General features: G+C 40.9%; 1 protein-coding gene across 1 annotated transcript in view; it reads left to right on the forward strand.

Annotated features, from left to right (window-relative positions):
- Window positions 1-405: 405 nt before the first annotated feature.
- The window catches only part of JAK2 (Janus kinase 2), a 169,619-nt gene continuing 146,105 nt past the window's right edge, over window positions 406-23,919 (forward strand). The window contains exon 1 of the mRNA XM_075278862.1: window positions 406-604. The gene's annotated coding sequence lies outside the window, so the exon portion shown is untranslated. The remainder of the gene's footprint in view (window positions 605-23,919) is intronic.

The raw sequence follows: 23,919 nt of genomic DNA on the forward strand, positions 1-23,919 counted from the left end.
AGGGCCATTTGGGGGACAATATACTGTGTGGGGCACTTGGGAAACAATATACTGTGTGAGGGCACAAGAGCATTTACATCCTGAATAGGTCAGTTTACGTTTTGTGTCCTACTCCCGAACAAGGAAACTGCACTGAGTGGTTGCTATGGGCAACCAAAACACTTTTTCTTTTAGGCAATGTAACAATTCTGCCCCCAGGATTACACAGAAGGTGCGCACCACTAACATACTGGTTTCACACTGAGGTGTCACAGTCACACACCCGCCTTGTCAGCCAGGCCCGCCCTGATACACTTCTCCTTGTGGTGTTGCTCCGCGCTGCGATCTCCAGTGGAACGCACAAGCCTGCAGCCCGCCTAGCAGCTGCACCACGTGACTGTAGAAGTCACATGGGCGTGTCACGTGGGGTGGCGACGTCAGGAGGTCCTTTCGGAGAAGGGGGAACTAGCCGCTACCCTGTCACCACAGAGGAAGAGCCAGGGCATAACTGCCCCACACCTGGCAGGAGGGCATAGCCAGAAAGACGGACCTTGTCTGCCAGGCGAAGGAATGAAGGCGCAGGGACCTTTGTGACTTACTGGGAAGTGCCTCGGATTTCCCCATGGTGAGTAATTGGCATGCATTTCCTAAGCAAGTACTATGGTACACGGGTGACTGCCGTGAGGTAGGTTCCTGTTTCCTTCGTGGGCATCATAATGAAGCAGGTTTTACTTCTCTTGCATTTTTCTGAGTTGTTGAACTGGTCATGTACACATTTCAGATTGCGTCAGTACTAGTGTTTACAGATCTGTGTGGGGAGGCGCTGCCACAAGTCATTGATGGCCACTTACCTGTGTCTAGTGCTGGCAGGGGATACAGGTACCAGGCACCTCAGAGGAATTGCTATGTTGTCTGGGGACCTGCTGACAACTTTGTTGTTTTTTTTCTGTCATTAGGAGGGGGGTGTGGCTTGTCCTATATATTGCAGGGTTAGCTGTAAATAGTATCGCACAAGAGGCTGGTGCCCTATATTATGTGAAGGTTATGCCAGTCTTGGTGCTGTAGTCTTCAATTTGGCACAACAAGAGCAACAATATAAAAGGCATTCTGCTGTCTAAGCTGATATCCTGGGGTGGACACTCATGAAAATATAATGTTGTCTATGGTAGCGGACAATGACCTGAAATAACAGCACCAGGACTTTTCTGCTATGGTGATGTCCTCCCTGCCTGCCCTTGTGACCTCTGCAGCCTGTCTCTGGCCTCTGTGGTCTTGTGCTCTACACTACTAAGGCCAGTGACTGTGGTAGATGGGTACAGTATACAAAAACTATCAAGGAGCACCAGAGGAGCAAGGGATTTTGTAGGCGAGCATTGGTTCTTTTGTTACTTTTTGCAATTCCTTTCCTTTTGGCCAAACCCCTTTAATGATGGTCACCACTACCATTGCTTCCTTTGCGAGGCTTCCTGCGGGTGAAGAGGATGTGAGATGTTTATGTACTACATGTAGACATCTGTAAGGCCAAAGGCCATGTCTCATAAAGAGGTTCCCCTCAGGAGAGCTCTCTCTAAGTTGAATACATATGTCTAGGTCAGATAGTTCCTGAACAATGGAACCCTAGTAGAACATATTGACAGAGTTTGTCCTAATAGTGCAACCCACAGATTGTAAGCCCTCACGGGCAGGGCTCTCTACCCCACCATGCCAGTCGGTCACTGTTAGTATTATATCTACTAGAGATGAGCATGCTCGCATAGAAATGAATGGACGTAGCCGGCACGCGGGGGGGGGGTTAAGCGGCCGGCCGCCATCAAAGCGGAAGTACCAGGTGCATCCATTCATTTCTATGGAGCGTGCTTTTCGGATCGGCTGATCCGAACAGTACTTGCTCATCTCTAATATCTACCTGTATATTTTGTGTATTGTATGTAAACCCCCAAATGTGTATTGTATGTAAACCCCCAAATGTAAAGCACTATGGAATTAATGGTGCTATATAAATAAACTATAATAATTATAATCCCTTTATTTGTAGATGCCCTGCTAAGAACAAGCTAGTGGTAGTAGAGGATTATTGTAGATGGTTCAGACACCCTAGTGTAGTTTTACTCTATGCTATAAAAACAAATTATTGTAAAAAATTCTTATGGATGTTACCATATATGCAATTTTGATTCAGAGTGGATTTTAAGAATTAGAATCTTTCCTATATAGTCCTACTATTTTCTGTCCCTTATGGGTGATCTAACCAATTACAGGTTACATCAGTCATTTGATGTTCATACCAAAGTGACCGCTTTGTCCAGTGATTGATTGGCACATTGACGTGTATGTCACAGCCTTGCCATTGTAAATATCGCCGAGCAGAGTACCATGGATTAGTAGCGATGGAGTAGTGGATGATATTAAAATTGGAATTTGGACACGGCTGTCAGATTTAGGATGTACCGATTTTACAAGTAATCATTGTGAATAGCTGTGTTTCGACAAGCAAAACAAGACCACAATGTGACAATCACAACAACAAAGATGTTGGATTTTTGGTTGTAGACAGCAAATTTAATGTGTCTGCCATCAATGTAAATCATATACAGTTGCAACTGACACATTTTTCTTGGCTTTTTTTGTGTAATGGGTGTATTGTGTATCTTCACTCGTCTGTGCCTTCGCTGTCTTCACTTACAGTGGTAACCACTTATTGATTATTTGCTGTTCTCCTGTTTAACTGCTGCAAAGTTTTGCTTGTTTAACCACTAAATTGCACATCCGTCAACAAGTGACTAGCAATATTCAATGAACGGTTTATAATGCAAGTGAAGACTTGGAGGTACAGACCAGTACACGATGGATACATTACTGAAATCAGGTGTCCTTGCACATAGTTTACAAGTTTTAATGCTAAATCCAGGTGTGAATCATAACAAGTGAAAAAGTATATAGGACAGATGCATCTCTTTTTCTTTAATCCATTCCTGGTTTTGTCTTCAAAAGCTTCATGTAAATGAGAATGTAAGTGTACCCTTACAAGGTATTCACACAACACTGTTACACAGCTGTGCTCTAAACTTTTTTATTTTATATTTTTTATAAAATGAGCAGTATAGGGCACCTTTGAAAACAATGGATCTATTCACATACTCTTAATTCTATCAGGGATCCCTGAAAACAGATTACCATCAGATGTACATCAGCGGTGAAAAACATATACTTTTTAACAGTAGAGTACACGGCCTGGTTTTGGGAATAAGCAGTCATACTGGGGCTACTAACTGATTTTAACTACTGAACTACAGTTGCAGTCCTAAGGAATACATTGAGTTCTATGCACTCCTATAGTTTACTACTGTCATTTATTAAAAATTAATCCATGGTGCTCCAGAAGCCTCAGCGTAAGGAAACACATCTATCATTTTTTAACTCAGTTTTTTAAGTCAAAACAGGAAATGGAGTAAAAAAGGGCAGTAATGTTTTTCATTTATAGGGTTTCTTTAAGATCTTGACTCCTGGTTAACATTTAAACACCTGGAGTATGACTACATGCCACAACAACTCTGTTCCTCCAAAACCCTGGTGTCTAGTGCAGCTTGAGTTTGCCAAAAACATTGTTTTCAAACACTTTCCATCATTGCCCACTGTGGGAGACTGGGGATTTGTTGCATCGTGTGTGACTGTGCTCTCACCTGTAAGATAAGATAATCCTTTAATAGTCCCACCATGGGGAAATTTCAGTGTGTTATAGCAGCAAGGATAATATGGATACAGGATAATAACAGTAATATATTAACCCTTCCGCATCTCAGCACTAGACTATACAATACACAGGATACCTGCAAACATCAGTATATAAACCTATATGGTATCCGTATAGAAATAACAACATAAATAAAACAAAACTAGTTCTTAATACAAAAATAATTTTATATTTTATATTACACATCAAGAAAAAAATAACAGTATTACTAATAACAGTAATATATTACAGAAGGGGACACACATAAGCTCAGAATAGCAGATAGGAGAAAATACTAGGAGTCATAGCAGCTAAAGAAAAAGAAGACTTCAGGGTCATTTAGTTCTCTGTGTGGACTGCTCTTCGCTTGGCCTGATGTAGATTATGTAGCCTGACCTGTAGTATTACCTTTTCTGCTACATTTATTTTTTTATTTTACTTTTTCCCCCCTATTATCTTCTCTGTGTTGTGTTATAGTTTTTTTTGGAGTTATATATTTTATATGTCCATTACTATTACACTAAAAGAGAACCACAGCTAATCAGTCAATCGCTTTTTATCATTAGTGTATATTGTATGTTATCTATTTTTACTTTGACATTGTAAAATTTGTGCATTACGAATCAATTTTATCCTGTGTCTTATATGTACGGTGGTAAATGAAAATTAAAGTAAGGAATAAAGCGGTTCCATATAATTCAGGGAATCTCGAGAGTTTTGTGGTCACTAGAGGGCAGGGTTGTATATGTGTGAAACTCTTATATAATGGCTATAAAGCGGAATTTGCCAAAGAGGAACTATAAATATGCCAAAGTGCCCCTAACACTAGGTTCACACTAGCGTTCGGGTCTCCGTTCTGAGCTTTCCGTCTTCTGCATGCAGAAGACGGAAACCTGTCAGAGCGGGTCCAGCCGTGAGCGTCAGTGAGCGTTTTATGCTCTCCGCCGCGAAACCGTTTTTTAAAAACCAGACACAGAGTACTGCATGTCTGACTCTGTGTCCGATTTAAAAAAAACGGTTTGGCAGCGGAGAGCATAAAACGCTCACCGCCACTCACGGCCGGACAGCTTTCGAACCCATTCAAATGAATGGGTATGAAAGAGTCCTGCAGGTTTCTGTCTCCTGCATCTGTTTTGTGCAGGAAACGGAAACCTGCAGAACGGAGACCGGGAGCAGATGTGAACGAGCCCTTATTCTAACAGGGCATGTTTTCCAGCCCAGTTGTTTCTCCTTTTTTTTTTTTCCAACTCCAATAGACCTGATTCGAACATGTTTTATATGGTTGTTTTTGAATAAAATTTGCTGTTAATGTGTCTTACAAGGTGATTCTAATTGAACCCAAGTTCTCACTATTACCTATCTATACATACATTTTTTTGATGAATGGCAAGATGTGGTAAAGCAGCTTTTATTAGGTTTGCTTCCCATGGCATTGCTTCTGGAATCAAGTCAACAAATATACCCTCTGTACAGAATGTAACTGTTACCTAGGACACAAGTGAGTCATACCAGTTTTAGCTCCCTTGTTAAATGTCTGTGGCACAGAACTGGCATAGCATTAAAGAATCACTCCCAGAAAAATGTCTTATCTTTTCCTCTGTTTCTACATCAGGTAAAGAATAGTGTTGTTTGCTTCCTTATTGAGCTCTTTATTCATGATTTTTTATTTGTTTATTATTTTTTTCTGATTTGTTCTGTTTCTCCATTGTAATTTAAGGCCACGCTCAGGCCCCCAAATCATACAGCTCTGTGTGAGTCTCATAGGAATGAATAGTGAGACTGACTGCTGGTCTAAATACACTGTGTGATTTGGAGAGTCAGCGAACGTTAGTGTGGTACACTGGAAAAATGGAGACTGATAGATCAGGATTAAAGACGTAGGTAATGACGCTGCTATTTATCTGACGGCCTTAGAAAAGCAGAAAGGAATACGTTTGGTTTTATTTATTTATTTATTTAAGACTTTTGGTGCCCCAGGGATGTTCCCCCTGCTTAGTAGTGCATTAGTTTTTACCTCTTCAGAACAACCCATAACCCTTAATTCCACTCCTTAAAGGGGTTGTCCAAGATAAACTAAGAATTAATCCCAAAACTAAACCCCCGCCCTCGCCTAACTTCTAATTTACTTCAATTAAAAAAACAACAACTGCAATTACCTATATCCCTGGAGCGGTCATGTGACCACCCCAGGGACACGTTCTGATAATCCAGTGATGTTCCATTGTACCACTTCCGAAACAGAATGTCACCATTACTCCCCCCCCCCCCCTTCCCCTCTTCCTTTCTGCTAGTAGTAGGTGAAATAGCTTAGATAGGGGGACAGGGAGTTGCTAGTAGTGGGCGGGATAGCTTAGCTAGTAAAACTGGGGGAGGGTGAGAGGAGCTAGTAAAGGTCATGATAGCTTAGCTAGGGAGACAGGGAGGGGCTACACAGGAAGCTGCATAGCAGGAAGTTAGACCATGTAAACAAATGCAGAGGATACAGCAGCTTCCAGAAATCACTCTCAACACTGCTAAAGGTATATACGTGTATTTATTAACCCATTAATAGCACTAACAGACCTTTCTTTTAAAAAGATTTTCTTCCCTGGAAAACCCCTTTAGGCTGGGGCCCCATGGGACGTAAACACTGCGGGAAAATTACGGTGTTTTACAGTCAGGGCAAAGTGGATGGGATTCTAGGGAATCTCATGCTCACTTTGAGTTAAAAACCATGGTGCGGACACGCCACACCAACATGGTTTTGGAAACTGCAGCATGTCAATTTTACCAACGGAAACGCCGGCGGTTTCCACATTGGAATAATTGTAACAGAAAGTCTGCAGAGGAAACCTCTGCAAACGTTCTGTCTAAAGCGCTGCAGGAAGAACCGCAATGCTTTGCTGCCGTGGTTTTTCCCACAGCGCTTTTTTTGCTTTGCGACATCTCGTAGGGTCTTAGCCTTAATCATGGTTCAACTCCTGAAATCTTGCAAGAATGCCTAACCAGCAAAGTGAGGTGTAGGCACAGTACTGGACTGAAATACACAGCCAAGAAAAACAATACTGCATTTGCAATTCATTATGCTGGTTACGTGTTCACATGATATTTCAGGAGCTGATTCATGATGCCAGATGGAGTTTGATTAGGGCTGGGCAATTATGACCTAAATCAAAATCATGATCAATTGAATATTTTACCTTGATTCTGATTAGTAAATGATTATTTTAGAACACACCCAATTTTTACATAATGGGCACTCTTTTTACATGTCCTGCCAAGCCACTGAATTTTGGTTCTGGTCATTCATTTTATGACATATCCTTTAGCCAATGGTATTGTGGGACAGGATGTTGTGGATGCAAAATAATAATTAAAAAAAAAAATACATCAATTAATTGAGCTTATCTTCAATTTTGGTAGTGTTGTGACTGCCCAGCCCTAGCTTTGAGGGATAAGGTGGATCTGAAGAATTAAATATTTGACTCGCCAGCAGACAAGGGAGTTAAGCCGAAATTCCTAATTTACATACTCATTGACCAAAAAAATAATACGCCAAGAAGGACTTGTTGGAATTGAATGAAACTTTATATGTCTAAATGTAATGATATATGTACCGTATATACTGTAGTATAAGCTGACCCGAATATAAGCCGAGGCCCCTAATTTTACCACAAAAAACTGGGAAAACTTATTGACTCGAGTATAAGCCTAGGGGGGAAATGCAGCAGCTACTGGAGAATTTCAAAAATTCAAATGGTCGGAGTTTTTGGGTGCAGTAGGTGCTGGGAAATGGGATGGGGTGTCTTGGTTGTCTGTCTGCACCTTCCCTGAGCTTGAGGACTGTTTTTTTTTTCCCCCACTTGGAATTCAGCCTGGCTGAATATAGGGTATCTGCAGTGCTCCTATTAACCCTTTCCCGACGGAATAGAAGCACTACAGATACCCTATATTCAGTAGACCAGGCACTGTCAGACACAGGGATACCTAATGTGTATGCGTTTCACAGCCATTTTCTACTTTGAGGGCGGGTTCACACCAGCGCCCGATCTCCATTAGGCAGGTTTCCGTTTCCTGCCCGAGAAACTGGGCTGGAGACTGAAACCGGCAGGCAGTTTCCAAACCCATGGGTTTGAAAAGTGTCCGCCGGTGAGCGTCTTCTGATCTCTGCAGCGAAACCGTTTTTTTTTTTTTGTTTTTTTTTTTTCTTTCTTTAGTAGGATATGCAGGACTTTGTGTCCAGTAAACCCCCCCCCCAAAAAAAAAACAAAAACCCAAAAACGGTTTCGCCATGGACAGCAGAAGACGCTCACCGATCTTTTGATGGAACACAGAAACTGATTAGCTGCAGAGACACCATCGCAGATGTGAATTCAGCCTTACCCAGGCACACAAAGGGGGTGTTGTTTTCACACTATGGGATTGTTATCCAATCATGGAATAGATGTGTTATTTATTTACAGTATTGGGGTATTACAGTTGAAATGATCTTGTGCTATTTAGTAATGGTAAGATGGTAGCGATCACCCCACTGATTGGTGTTCAATTATAATTACATTATTGGGGGTCTCCTTTGTTAACAATGACCATTTATAATTACAATAACTCAGAAATAAGCAAATCATGGCTGTAGTTGGCAAGTGTAAATGTGTATTTAAAAGGAGTCCATCGCCACCAAAACTGCTTTTCAACCAGTTTTTGTCTAGGGGCAGTCACTTAATGCACGTTACTTGTTGTTTCAAAGTACAATCTTACTACTGACAAATTCATCTCTTATTCAGTATGCAATGGAGCACCATCTTATTTTATGGTCACTTCCAATTTTTGTCCATGGGTCATGTCAGTCTTTCTGTTTTGAGGGTGGAATCCACAAAAAAAAAAAAAAAGCTGCATCAGGGGTGACTTCTTGAGTGGATGAATCTTTCACTCGTATTTGAAATAAAAGTTAAAGGGGTATTCCCATCACACTTGTTCACCAACCTGCAGGCTGTGCGCTCACTTCACTTCCTGGTTTTCTCAGCACATTGGTGGGCCCTGTTTCGCTTGCTCTGCTATGTTTGCAGTCAGTAATGAGGGATTGGTTGTAGATGAATTACCACAGTATGAAACTGATGTAGAGGCTGATATAGCAGAGCTGGATTTGAGTCAGTTTGTAATACATACAGAGGTAACGGACTCCCTATCTCAGCCCTTATCAGCCAAATTCAATTAAACTGACTGATAAGTGGAAGAGCAGGAGATAAGAGCTCAGAAATCCCGAAGCTCTCACCCCCCCCCCCCCCCATATCTGAGGAGCTTCGTTGTCTGTAGTATAGACATACACAGCTCAGAGCTGCTCCCAGCACTCGGCCCCTCCCTCCCCCCCCCCCTGAGAGCAGGCAGCTACATCACTTGGGGACTGAGAAGATCAGCTCAGCAAGGGCCCGTTGTCATGGAAACAAGATGTAAACAATGGAGTGAATATATTAAGATAGCAGGCCAAACAAAGCAGTTTTGATAAAGCAATGTATTTAGAAAAAGTCTTATAGCCACATAAACTAGCAGTATAGATAGGATCCTTGTGATGGGACAACCCCTTTAAAGTTCTTAGCAGTAACATTTCACATTCACTAACCTGGTTTAGAGGTGATTGTGATGGGGGTAGACTCCATTTAATGGGGGCGTATTCAGGCTTTGTGTCTTGGGCAATATGAACTGTAAATACAACCTTCCAGGAAAGTCCCAGATTAGTCAGAAAGTTGCTACAAACTTAAAATTTTTGATATGTGTAAAACTTTGTTGGACATTTCAGATGAAATACCCTTCACATATGTGATATTGTATGGTTATTTTAGTTTCTGTAAAGCAGTATTCAGTTTAATAAGTTATATGTTACATTACTGATTAAATTCTTAAAGCTAAAATGTTTGGATGGCATCACTTTTTTTTAAAATTACAAACTGTAAATGTTAGCTCTTCATACTTTTAGTATATTTTATACCAAATATGTAATCGTTCCTTTTTTTTTTCCTGTATGTGTATCTAGCTCTCTCTTTATATACACATACACACCGTTCCCTTATTATTGATTTGTGATGTACACAGAATAGAATTTGTATGACAGAAGAGATGCCCTACTATGCAAACCGAGAGACTTGCTTTGCAGAAATTCTTCACGTAGAGTATGCAGTGAATATGCTGCATGTGCTATAAAGTTTTTAAAACTTATCTTGGTATCAACATCGCCTGCCTGCCATCAGCAGTAAGCAGATTTCACATCAGATTACAGTGTTGTCTGATGCGATGTAAGTATAGTAAGAGGCGGACACTTTAGACGCTCTGCTTTTCTTGAAGGCTGTAATATAATGTTATAAGCTGTTTACAGATGAGCAACCCATATTCTTCATGTATCTTAGGCCTGGTTCACATTTGTGTTCAGTGTTCCGTTCCGGGAGTCCACTTGGGGATCCCCCCCGAACAGAATAACGAACGCATTGACAAGCAGTGAGTTTATGAAAGCACACGCACCACATAGACTATAATGGGGTCCTTGTGTTTTTCGCAGTGTCTGTGCGGAACATGCGGAGAGAAAAGTAGTTCATGAAGTGCTTTCCTCTCCGCATGACTCGTGTGGACACCACGCAGAAAATACACGGACCCCATTATAGTCTATGTGGTCTGTGTGCTTTCATAAGCTCACCGCATGTCAAAGCTTTCGGTATTGCGTTCGGGGGGTCCCCAAGCGGACTCCCTGAACGGAATACCGACGCAGATGTGAACTGGGCCTTACTGGGACAGTTTTTTCAAATGCTTGTGTCATCTGTATCATGTAGATCATTGAAAAAAGTGATGTGAAAATCTGATAGGAAATACAGGTTGTTTTTTTTATTTCTTTTTATAGCACTATTAGATCCATGGTGCTGTACAATTGTGAAGGGATACAAGTACTTTTGCATACATAGTACAAGTACAGCAACAAGTACATTAAACATACAACTATCTAAACCAAGGGCTTACAATCTATAAGAGAAAGTAGGTGGAGACAATGGGTTAGTGTTACTCATATATTGGCATAATGGCAGCAGGATTAATATGTGCTATTCTTAAGAGATGGGTCTTCAAGTTGTGTTTGAAGGTTTGTGGGGGACAGCCTTATGAATTGTGGTAATGTGTTCCAGAGTATGTGGAATGCATGGGAGAAATCTCAAAAGCAATTGTCAGAAGAATTAGTAAGAGCAGAGCAAAGGCGGTCTTGTACAGATTGGATATTACATGTGAGGAGGGAGTGGAAGCTTAGGTCAGAGAAATATAGAGGTGGCAGGGTGGTGGACGGCTTTGTCTGACTTAGTATCTTGAATTGAATTTGTTAGGCAATGGGTAGCCAGTGAAAGGATTGGCAGAGGGGAGAGGCAGATGAGAAATAAGTAGAGGGCTGAATTGGAGAAGAGCAAGAGATTGGAAGAGGACACAGAGAATGATGTTTCGGAAGCCTAGTTGGGAGATGATGAGGGCATGGACTAGGATTTTTGTAGACTCCTGCAGAAGGAGCTGATACAAGAGGTGGCTTTTGAGGGGAATGTGTGGCTTAAAAGACAAGGCAGAGTCTAAGGTTAGCCAAGGCATTTAACGTGTGAAACTGATAGTCTGGAGCCATCAACTGTGATTGATATGTCATGTAGGGTGGCTGACTGAGACAGAAATTCTGTTTTACCCATGTTGAGTCTTAGAAAGCGGGACAAGAGGGAGGCTGATGGATACTTTGGACAGCTGAAGTAATGTACAGGGCAGAGAGGTATATATGTATGTATATATATATATATATATATATATATATATATATATATATATATATATATGTATATATATGAGTTTTGTCTGATTAGGTGTGATATTGAAAGCCACAGGACCCAATGAGCTGTCCTAGAACCATGGTATAGATGGAGAAGAGTAGGGGTCCTAAGACAGAGACAGAATGCAGTGAAGAGGTAGTGTGTGAGTGGGTGGCGATTATTGTTGTGTTTTTATTAATAAGAAAGGCACTTAGCTTACACTCAGATGACCTCAAAGTGCCCTCTGTGCGTTCATTTCTAAGGGGGGGGAGGGGTTCCGTGTGCAGCCCTGTGAATGGAATTATAAAAAGTTACAAGCGTCAGGCTGAGTTCACATCTGTGTTCTGTATTCAGTTTGGGGAGTCTGCATGGGGAACCCCCCCCCAAACGGAATACCGAATTCATTAAAAAGCAGTGAGCAATGAAACCACACAGACCCCATGAACTATAATAGGGCCCGTTTTTTTTCATTGCTCACTGCTTTTTAATGCGTTCTGTATTCTGTTTAGGGGTTCCCAAGGGGACTCCCCGAACAGAATACCGAACGCAGATGTGAACCAGGTCTCAGAGTATGGTGATTCCAAGAAACATCTGTATATATTTTTTTTCTTTTTTTTAAAGATGTTGAAACTACAAAAACAGAATCCATTTGGTTTCAGTAATCTTAACAACCCACAGAATATAGTTAACGTAATTTTGGCTGCACAGTGAACATGGGAAAAACCTGGCACAAATGCAGTTTTTCTCTAACTCCACCCCAATCTGAGGGTCTTTTTTTTTCCCAGCTTCTCAGTACATTGTATGGAATAGTAAATGGTACAATTTGTCCTAAAAAAGAAGTCCTCATATGGTACTGTGAATGGAAAAATAAAAAAGGTATGGCTTTTAAAAGGTGGAGAGTGAAAAAATAAAACCAAAAAAATCTGCTCCAGGATGGAGTTATTGAAGGCCACCTCAACTGCCCTGAATTGTATTGGTGATTCAAGCAATTTTTAAAAGTCTATCGTACTTGAGCTTTTTTCAGGGAACTTTATTCTTCTTCCTGAATTATGGAAATAAACCACTTTCACAATGATAGGGACAATAATTCTCCCAGAAGTAGTCCCCCACCAGATATGTATAATGAATATGTTATAAATCTTCTAGGTGGGGTTAGCTTGCTAAGGAGAAGGTGATTAGGTGCCCAGTCCCCTTATCTTCAGTTCTGTCCATTTATTCCCGAAAATGCAGCATTACCACAATGAGCTCCCAGTGTCACCATGACCATCATTCCTGACATTGCTGGGTAGATTGCATATAAAGTAACAGCTCTGGCTTGACCTATGCTATACATTTACATACACAGGTTATAAGATATTGCAATACGTTTGTATTATAGTAAATATATATATTGCTATGTGGCCAGAAGGGTGGTGGTGGGGATTGTGATTAAAGCTTTTAACAGTTTGGCTGCCAAGGGTTTCGGCGAGCCAGGCAATTTCACACTTTTAGGCTGAAGTCCACGTAGTATTGGCAAAGCTGCGTTGTCAAAAACGCCCGTGTTTTTGTAAATTGCATTATGTCAATTATACCTGCTGAAGTTTTACGTATATGTATAATAAGGGCAGAAACTCCACAGAGGAAATCTCTGAAAAACGTGGAAAAAACTACAATGCGTTTCTGCCACTTTTTATTGCTGTGTTTCAAATGAAACTGAGATAACCTTCATGCAGTTGTGTATCAAACGTTCTTGTGGCCTAAAGTCCGACCTAAGCTAGATGTTAGATTGACAGCATCTCTTTGCAGTAAAAGTTGGTGTCTGTTCAGAAGCAGGAGGTCTTTAATAACAATTCATATGTACAGTCACCTTTATACAACTTTATAACAAACAGTGATTTCTAAATAAAAATTGCATGAAATTCAAATTTTCAACCAAAGTGGTTAGTGAAACATACCCCATACCTCAGAATAGCTCACAACTTGCCTCTTTGTGCTGGTCAGTTCAGACTAGTGTTCAGGCGCTCCGTCCCCCATTCCAATTAAAATATGTGGAGAGAAAAGTCCTACAAGCAAGACTTTTCTCTCCGCCGATTTCGGGCGTAAACCCAGCAGACCTCATTGTAGTATTCCCTGCCAGGGCATATGAGGTCAACATTGTATGAGGTCTATGTTGGTGCTGTATGGAATGATAGAATTCAAGATATGTGGGTTTATTAAATGGTGCACATGGGACCGCACATTGTAAGCTTGTATGTACAATATCCATAGTATGTAGATTTGAAAAAGAGTTTGGAATTCTGTGGAGTACTTATTGTTCCCAACATGGCATCGATCTCCACTTTTTTTTTTTTCAATTTAGTTTTAAAAATAATCCTGTTTATGGCCTGTATCACTCTATTTCTCGACCAAACCTCACCTTTCTTGACACACTCTCTAATTTAGACATTCTTGACTACTGCTAAAGCAGGTGACCATGCTGGGTAGGGGGTTGAATAGTACACACTGCCACAGGAATAGTCACATTGCATTAGGAATTGGCCAGGCTGAAGATAAGCCTTCACCAATAGTAAGCAGCTGCCAGTTCTACTTTGCCAGGTTATATTCCTGTAAAGTCTACCGTATATACTCGAATATAAGCCGACCCGAATATAAGCCGAGGCACCTAATTTTACCACAAAAAACTGGGAAAACTTATTGACTCAAGTATAAGCCGAGGGGGGGGGGGGGGATGCAGCAGCTACTGGAAAATTTCAAAAATTAAAATGGTCGGAGTTTTTGGGTGCAGTAGTTGCTGGGTGCAGGGGAAGGGGAGGGGGTGTTTTGGTTGTCTGTCTGCCCCTTCCCTGAGCTTGAGGACTGAGCTTTTTTTTCCCCACTTGGAATTCAGCCTGGCTGAATATAGGGTATCTGCAGTGCTCCTATTAACCCCTTCCCGACAGAACAGGAGCACTGCAGATCCCTTATATTCAGTAGACCGGGCACTTTCAGACACAGGCATACCTAATGTGTTTGTTTCACAGTCATTTTCTACTTTTATTTCTATTCTAGGGAAAGGAGGGATTTAGAACTTTTTTTATTTTTTTTAAAGCTTTTTTTTTCTTCACTATTTTATGGGAGATTCTATATAATACTATTGCAGCTGGTCATAGACCCCCCCCCCCAAAAAAAAAAAAATAAAAAAAAATAAACAATAAAATTTCTTTTTTTTTTTTTTTGCTTGACTCAAGTATAAGCCGAGGGGGGCTTTTTCAGCACAAAAACTGTGCTGAAAAATTCGGCTTATACTCGAGTATATACGGTATATTTGATACTACAATGCAAGCTTTCACACTTTGGTGATATATTAGTTGCTTGTAGCCTTTTCCTGTGTTGAGGTCCTGAGTGTATAGCAACTATTTTTCTCACACACTTGTCCATTGTTTACTCTTTGGATAGATAACTCTGTTCACAATTTAGTGTGTCTACTAGTAGAAAATGATTGTGTGATTGACATTGAGTGTTTATTTATAGCTTCTCTTTGTGGGCCTATTTATATCTTAGGCTCAGTGCTATCCATTTTAGTTGTGTAGCTTGTTCAACATTCTTTGTAAAGATAGGGCAGATAGTGCTGGGTTTCTGTGGGAGATTATATAAATAGATCTTTCTAGTAGTAAATTATCGTTAGTGGAAATAAAATGCTCAGTTACAAGTATGACAGTGAAATTGTGTGCAGCAACAAACCATTGTTTTCTGACAGTTTATCCTTTATCAGTTTTATACTCCTGTACACATATTCATGTGGTGTAATGGTTTTCACAATGGTTAGAAACCTGGCAGCAGGGCAGAACCAAGCCCAAAAAGGCATAAAGATAATACTTTTAGAAATTTGATGCTAGAATATTATATTTAGTACTTTGTTAACCCATTAGTGTCTGATGTATAGATTTTTCTACGTTGGTCCCTAATGGGCACTCACAGGCGTGGTTTCTTGGTGTGTACTCAGTCGGGCACTTTCTCCTTATACCCAAGACAACTGTAGGTCCCGGGCACCTGATCCCAATGCCTGGGATCAACAAACTACCAATCCCAGGCGTTTAACACCTTAGATGCTGCAGTCATTAGGGACCACACCATGTATGGGGTTTTGGGGTGGGGGGAGCAGGGAAGGGGCCATTAGGCCCTAATTAAGGCTCCACAGGACTTCCTATATACATTCCAATTAGGCTGAATAAAACATAAAAAATGGTAAAAACACACAATAATCCCCATCCAAAATTATTTAATAATAAAATATGTTTAATAACTAAGTTGTTATTTTACCCGAATGCTGAAGAGCGTATAAAGAATCTAAAAAAGAAGCCAGAATTGCCATTGTTTGTCTGTTGGCCACTGAAATAGTGTTATAAATGGCAATAGGCAAGCTGCCGTCATACAATTATGTTTAACAAAAATTAATTGTTATGGGTCTTCAAAAGTGGAGATTGAAAAATAAAAATTATTACAAAAAACTTTTTCCTTTGCAAAAGTAGTAAAAGTACTAGTGTTGATTTGAATACTAGACTTGAATACCTCTCTCCATATGAATGCATGTTAGCTGCCGGCGCTTAACCGCTTGGTGTGCGGCCGCTTCCATACATTCCTATGGGAGTGGAGGTATTTGAAACTATTCGGCGAATACTATTCACTCATCTCTAAAAACTATGCAATTTTAGTATCAATTTAATTATATCGATTCTGTGAATACTTTTCATGTTATTTACGCCACATAGTAAATGATGCAAAATTTATCACATAAAAAGGCAATGGCAAAATTACTCTCTTTCCATTCCTTTCCAGAAACGTTAACCAATGAGGTATATCTAATATCCCAAAATAGTGAAAAATAGTCTCCACTATCGCAATTTTAATGTATGTGACACATAGTGGCCAGGAGTAGTGCTAGAGTCTGTGATGTGGACGTGGTAGTAACTTTTTTTTTTTTATGCATATTGTGTCTCATTAAGGGCCTAATTAAACTGTCAGGGACATTTTAATTTTACTTCTCCCCGATTTTCTCGTTAACCCCAGTTACAGAAGGAATACAGCCTAGCCTGAAATGCAGAGCTGATCTGGATCCTCTAGAGCAGTGATGGCGAACTTTTTAGAGACTGAGTGCCCAATTTAACATAAATATTCTGCGGATCCGCAATTGTGAATAGTTACGGACCCACAAATTACAGTCGTGTGAATGGGGCTTTAGCGAGCTTTCAATAATACAAACAACTTTGTACCGAAAGGTAAAGGTCTCTGCATTTGGTACTTTTGAACAATTAATGTTCACTATTTACATCGCACAGGATCTGTTTTATAGTGACCGTGCAATGTTATTACAGCCTGTACTAATATCACATGTCTGCTATAAAACAGATATGTGATTTAAATAGTGAAGTGGCCCGCCACAATACAATCTGCCCCTCTGTGGCCCCAAGACAGTATTATATGCTCCACAGTGGACCTCAGACAGTATTATATGTTCCACTTTGGGCCCCCACACACAGTATTATATGCTCCACAGTAGCCCCCATACACAGTACAATCTGCCCCTCAGTTGCCCCTAGACAGTATTACATGCTCCACTTTGGGCCCCCACACACAGAATTATATGCGTCACAGTAGCACCCCCCAGTATTATATGTTCCACAGTAGGCCCCCTCACTCAGTATTATATGCTCTACAGTACGCCCCCCCCACAGTATTATATGCTCCACAGTACGCCCCCACACATTATTATATGCTCCACATTATGCCCCCCACAGTATTATATGCTCCACAGTATGCCTTCTGCCCCACATTGATGGTCAATTTGCTTCAGTGAATTTATGTGTATGCCATGGGAGATTGCCCTTTCTGGCCAGCCAGTTTATTATCTTTAGACAACAGATGTCCAGGGGGGACCAAATGACCCTATGTTCAATCATAGACACACATCTTTCCCAGCAGTCAGGAAGGTATCCCTCTTTCTCAATATTCTGCAGTGGGGGAAGAGGAGGGGGGTACCTGGAAGGGAGGTGTGGCTGAACACTAACCTTTGACTGTGAGGCAGACCGAGTTTCTTGGTCACTTATGCAGGAGGCAGCTAAGAATTAGCTGTGGTGTCCCTTCTGCACAAGAAAACCCTCTACACTTGTTCTGATCCAGGAAGACGTGCAACAAGTCATGCCGTTGACTTAAGACAGTGCCCTGGGGCCTTGGAGTCAGACCTCACTGAATCGGGTTACAGGTTCGTTCCGGTATTCGTTCTTCTCCTTTATTCCCATTTTATTTTCTGTTTTGTAGTGTGCTTTTACCTGTATTTGCTTGACGCTCCTCTGATGTGTACTCAGTACTAGCAACTAACATATACAGACACACTCATGTTGATAAATATATAAAATTTATAAAGCTTGTTTCATATTATCCTTTGAACTCAGACACTCACGGGGTGTGAGTGGAAATTAAGGGTGATTCCAGGTGTGCCAAGCGGCTTGGCAGTGTGAGATCCCTCCCACATAGCTGTACAATACTAGCCTCACTTATCCTCTTTGATATTGCCCTGATTATCCACAGGTCTCTACTGTACTTCCTCATCCCTCTGAACACACAGGAAATGCCAATCTTTAGCTAAAGCAGGTTACTGTTGCCGCTATTGACTGGCTGAATAGTCATGTCGAGATGGCATTATACCCAGGGCGGTGGAGTTGGACCCAGAGTCAATTTTTTGTGGAGTTGGCATTGGGAAAAAAAAGGTCAATACAATTAATTGCCTTTGTTGTTGCAGAATTTGCTGCAGTTTTTTTTGAGCTAACGGTAAGAGTGAATTTAGCAGAATATTTCCCAATATATTTCCCATTTTGCTCAAAAAACGCAAGATCCACAGCAAAAAATATAGCTTTAACTCAATGTGTGACTTAAGGCCTGATATTCACCACAAGAGCAAGAGGGGGGTTCCAATGTTCCATGGTTTAACTCTTCAGATTCTTTGGTCAATCGGGAGCTCCCTACCTCTACTTGCTTAGATGTTATGGTCACCCAATTGGCGCCATATAATTTTCGACCTGACTAACTCCCTTTTACCTTGAGGTATGTTTGAAACCTAAGTCTGTATCTGCAAATTTCTGTATAGCAATAAACTGACAAAACAATAAATGGTGAAGAGCTCTATTGCTAGACAAGTTGTGCCTGCTGTAAACATTTCCAAACCCGGGATTGTTACATAATCCCAAGGTAATCTGCAAACTTTGTTTGTTATCAGGGGAGTAACTAAGACTTTCTGAGCCAGATTTCATGTCAGCCTTTGTCTTAGTTTCTGGCCATAACATTAAATGTTGTTGCTACAGTGGAGTAATGTGAATTGAACACCATCTTACAAACAGTGAGAGACCTCCTATGATAAATAAGCTTGAGAGCGTACGGTCACACTGGATCTTACTCGAGTTTGAATTACACTCCTGTATTCTATTCTTCAGGCCACTCAGAAGCCTAAGGATCCATAGATTGATAGATATTACACGGCCTCTTCATGCTTTTAGTTTTCCATCTCCGACCCTTTCCTTCTCTGTTATTCAGAAACTTGTTTAGCAACTGTCTGCTCTTGGATGGCATTGCTTAAGGTGAGTTTTTTTTTTTTTTTTCTTTTTTGTTAAAAAAATTTTTTTTTCCTCACAAAGAATTTTTTTTATTTTATTTAATAGATTGTGAGCCCCATATAGGGATCACGATGTACATTTTTTCCCCCTATCAGTATGTCTTTGTAGAATGAGAAGAAATCCACACAAACACGGGGAGAACATACAAACTCCTTGCAGATGTTGTTCCTGGCGGGATTTGAACCCAGGACTCCAGCGCTGAAAGGCTGCAGTACTAACCACCGTGCTAAGCCACCATGTTGCCCCAAACAAGAAAATGTATCTGTTCTCTGTATGGTGTACAGCATTTGTATGTTCATTTGCCATAATTTGGAGAGGAATTTGGGGTGGTAGTCTGTCTCAATCCTTCTCTAAACACTGTACTGAATTTATCTCTTATTGTTTTCAATGGAGACGGTAATGAATGCTTTTTTTCCCCACGCACTTAAAATAGGATTGTTTTGCTTGATCTTGTCGCAGTTTCTGTGGCTGGATAACCACGAGCATGAGGCCACATCCTTGAATAGTCTCATTGGATATAGATAAACTAGACATGGATCCAATAAAACTGTTGTAAACTTGTGCTAAAAAAATGGTGGGCGGTCTGAAAAACATAAAACTTATCAGGAGAGGCTTAAAGAACTGTATAATCTGTATATTCCTGAGGAAAGAGGGAACATGACTGAAACCCATCTACGGTGGAGGGTGGTGTTTAGTGAACATTTTTTGTGTTATACTTTAAAGGGGTTGTTTGGGCTTATTTTTTACTTATTTATTTTGTGGTCTGTGTTCAGGATCAAATATATGATCGAGAAGGATGGCGATAATTTGTATAGTGCCTCTTCTGGCACCCCTGCAGTAAACAGTATCAGGCAGGTGCAGAAAACTCTGTCCACTGTATAGCGTCCCAGCTCTTTCACTGCAGTTCAAATCTTACTGACTTCATTGGGAGCTGAGATGCAGTGAAAACCACTAGACCGGATTGAGTTGCTGTGTTTTGGGGGACTGGGTCACCCACAGCACTCACCATTATATTTGTGGGTAAGTTAGGTGGCATTTAGTGACCTACAGTTGATTATACTATGATATCTGCCTGGGTGTATGGTGTCATAATTTTTTTTTGACGTAGTATTTTTGCATGTATTTCATGTAACTGCAAGACCTTTGCACACATTCATTGTAGTCTTTTTTTTATAGTTATTATATTATATATATATATTATATTATAGTTACTCTTCTAGTTATTACATGTTCAGTTATTTCTTGCCACCGTCCTTCCCACAATCTACTGTGATTGTCATTCTGTATGTATCTTTTCCCTCTGATTTGTTATAACTGGCATAATTTTTTTTTTTTTTTTTTAAATGTAGATTGTGAGCTCACAATGTACATTTTTCCCTACCAGTATGTCTTTTTGGAATATGGGATGGAAATCCATGCAAACACGGGGAGAACATATACTCCTTGCAGATGGTTTTATGCCCTTGGCGGGATTTGAACACCAGGACTCCAGCGCTGCAAGGCTGCAGTGCTAACCACTGAGCCACCGTGTGGCCCCATAACTGGCATAATTTGTTATAAGAGTGTGGTGACATTCCCTATTGCTTTTTTTTTTTCTTCCGGTGTTCTCCATTGTCATGGGGTTAGGTCATATTTTATACCCTTCTCCATTATGAATGTTTGCAATGATGTAATTATCTCCTTTTTCTTAATATATAAATTTTTTATAATCCTATAAATATATTAATATTTGCTCCTGGTCATTTTTGTTGTTGTTGTTATGTATTGGACAGTAACCAGAAACTACTCTGTACAGATGATCATTCTCAGACTGGGTGTTGGCCCCCTATCAATCATATGCTTATGGCTTATCCTCAGGATAGGCCATATAAAAATTAGGCCTGGACAACCCTTTTAATTAACTTATCTAACTTCCTTTTAATAGAACATAGGCTGTTAAAGGGGTTTTCCGTAAATTGATAAATTGGCTAAGTAACCCATGTCCCCCTCCAACTTTCTGATATAGTTTTTTTTTTTTTTTTTTACGTAGATTTAGGTGGCCTACATACATAAAAAATGTTTTACCGTTCCGCAGATGTAATGGGTCTTTGAACTAACCAAGTTGCTGACCCGTTATGTCAGTGTAAAGGCCTCGCCCTCCAGCCCTATTGTACTTAGCATTTTCTCTGAATCTGGCGTGACGCGTCATCCAGGGAAGGCCACCTCCTCTTCTTCTGTGATCCAGCGCCCCAAACACATGCAATAGTGCCCAGGATGCTGGCACACAATACTTATCTATCTTCTCTTGCTTCTGATCCGTAGCTGAGCTGTGACGTCACTTCCAGAAGTGAGTTAGTTGGGAAGGGCTAGTAGTGGGTGGGCCAGCTAGGGAGACAGGAAGGGGTTGTAAGGGTGTGAGAGGGGGAGGGACAAAAGCATTATGGTAGTTGTAGGATAGAAGCACAGGAAGCTAAACCGTGTAGTCTGTTTCCCTCCCCTTCCCTACCAAAACCGGCTCAGAATGGGTTAAAAATGATTTCCCTTGCAGCAAATCAAAATAATTGGGCACCTATTTGCTTCAAGGGCATGCACATGGCAGTGAGGAGTGGTTAGCCAATAATTGCTACGCTTCTCCAATTTACACATCATTCTAATGGTTGGACTGTCAGTTACTAACAGCGCTACCATGTGTTGTGTGTGTGTTTTATTTAGGTTTTTTTTTTTTGGATGTAAGCATTGAACAAAAATTTTAAATAAAGATTGTATTAGAAACGTTAGATTGAATTAGGAACTATGATGTTCTTATAGAATAAACAAATAGCAAGTGTTATTTGTTCTTGCTTCTCTTAAGCCTGGTTCACATCTGCATTCGGTATTCCATCCAGGTAGTCCGCGTCAGGAACCCCCCAAACAGAATACCGAACGCATTAAAAAGCAGTTAGCAAAGTCACCACATGGACCACATAGTCTATAATGGGGTTCGTGTGTTTCCCTCACGGTGTCCGCACGAATCATGCGGAGACAAAAGAACTGCAAGAAGTACTTTTCTCTCCACATGACTTGTGCAGAAACTGCACGGAAAACACACGTACCCCATTATAGTCCATGAGATCTGTGTGGTTTCTTTGCTGACCGATTTTTTTTTTACTGCTTTCAGTATTCCGTTCATGGGGGGACGACACTCCCCAAGTGAACTTCCTGAATGTTATACTGAATGCAAATGTGAACCAGACCTTATATTCATAGGTAAAAGTTTAGCTCACTACCCCGCTTTTAAAGTTCAACTACGTAATTGTCTACTTCTTTGTTTACCTTTGTCTGTACTGCTGTCCAAGTGTGCTTAAGGTTGAGGTAAAGTTGGCAGGATGTGTTTATTAAGGCACCATTAGAATTACATGCACGATAAACTGACCTAATAATAATTCGATATTTTCTTTAAAGAGGACCTTTCACCATGTCCGGGCACAGGCAGTTCTATATACTGCCAGAAAGCTGACAGTGCGCTGAATTCAGCGCACTGTCGGCTTTCCCGATCTGTGCCCGGTGTGAAGAGCTTACGGCCCGGTACCGTAGCTCTTCTATGGTCAGAAGGGCGTTTCTGACCATTAGCCAGGAACGTCCTTCTGCCTCGCGGCGCCAATCGCGCTGTGCTGTGGAGCCGGGAGGAACGCCTCCTCCCTCTCCTGATAATACTCGTCTACGGACAAGCTGTGTGAGCAGAGGGAGGGGGGCGTTCCTCCCCGCTCCACAGCACAGCGCGATTGGCGCCGCGAGGCAGAAGGACGTTCCTGGCTAATGGTCAGAAACGCCCTTCTGACTGTAAAGCGCTACGGTACCGGGACCGTAAGCTCTTTACATCGGGCACAGATCGGGAAAGCCGACAGTGCGCTGAATTCAGCGCACTGTCAGCTTTCTGGCAGTATATAACACTGCCTGTGCCCAGATATGGTGAAAGGTCCTCTTTAAGGTGGTTCTACACGGGATACTGGCCACAGAAGTCCGTGCTATGGCCACCGGTGCTCTTGCTTAAAGGGTTAATTTTTATTTTTATTTTTTTGCGCCCCCCCCCCCCCCCCCCAGAAATTTCAATAATATTATTTCATTTATTTTTTTTTATTTAAAAAAAATGTAAAAAAAAACCCCCAAAAAACCCAAACCCAAAACTATATACATTTGGTATTCCTGTAATCATACTGATCCATAGAATATAAGTAGCATGTAATTTTGGCTGCAAAGTGATGAATGTAAAAATGAAGCCAGTGAGAAAGTCGCCCAAATGCAGTTTTTCTCCAATTCCTCCCTTTTAATGTGTGTTGTTTTTTTTTTTTTAAACAGTTTCCCAGTACATTGTGCAGAATATTAAATGGTGCCATTTCAAAGTACAATATGTTCTGCAAAAATTTAGCACTCCTTGGCCTCTCTGAACTGAGAACTAAAAAGGTCATGGCTTTTTGGAAGGAGGGGGAGTAAAACATTAAAATCAAAAAAAGTCAGAGGCAGGAGGATTTAGGGTATGCTTAAAGGGGTTGGCCACTTTCAGACTAATATTGACAAACAAATGTACAATAAAAAGATATACACTTTTCCAATATACTTTCTGCACCAATTCCTCACGGTTTTCTAGATCTCTGCTTGCTGTCATTCATTCTGTTACTTCTAATGGATAAAGCTCTGACCATGGTCATGTGATTTACAGTCCATGGTCATGTGACTAGCACACAGGTGCACAGCTCATTACCAGGCAGATGTCTGATTACTGTGCTGGGACTATAACGAGCGGCACCTGTGTGCTCATCACATGACCCTGGACCGTAAATCACAT

The sequence above is a fragment of the Leptodactylus fuscus genome, chromosome 1 (assembly GCF_031893055.1).
Source record: "Leptodactylus fuscus isolate aLepFus1 chromosome 1, aLepFus1.hap2, whole genome shotgun sequence".
Taxonomy (NCBI): Eukaryota; Metazoa; Chordata; class Amphibia; order Anura; family Leptodactylidae; genus Leptodactylus; species Leptodactylus fuscus.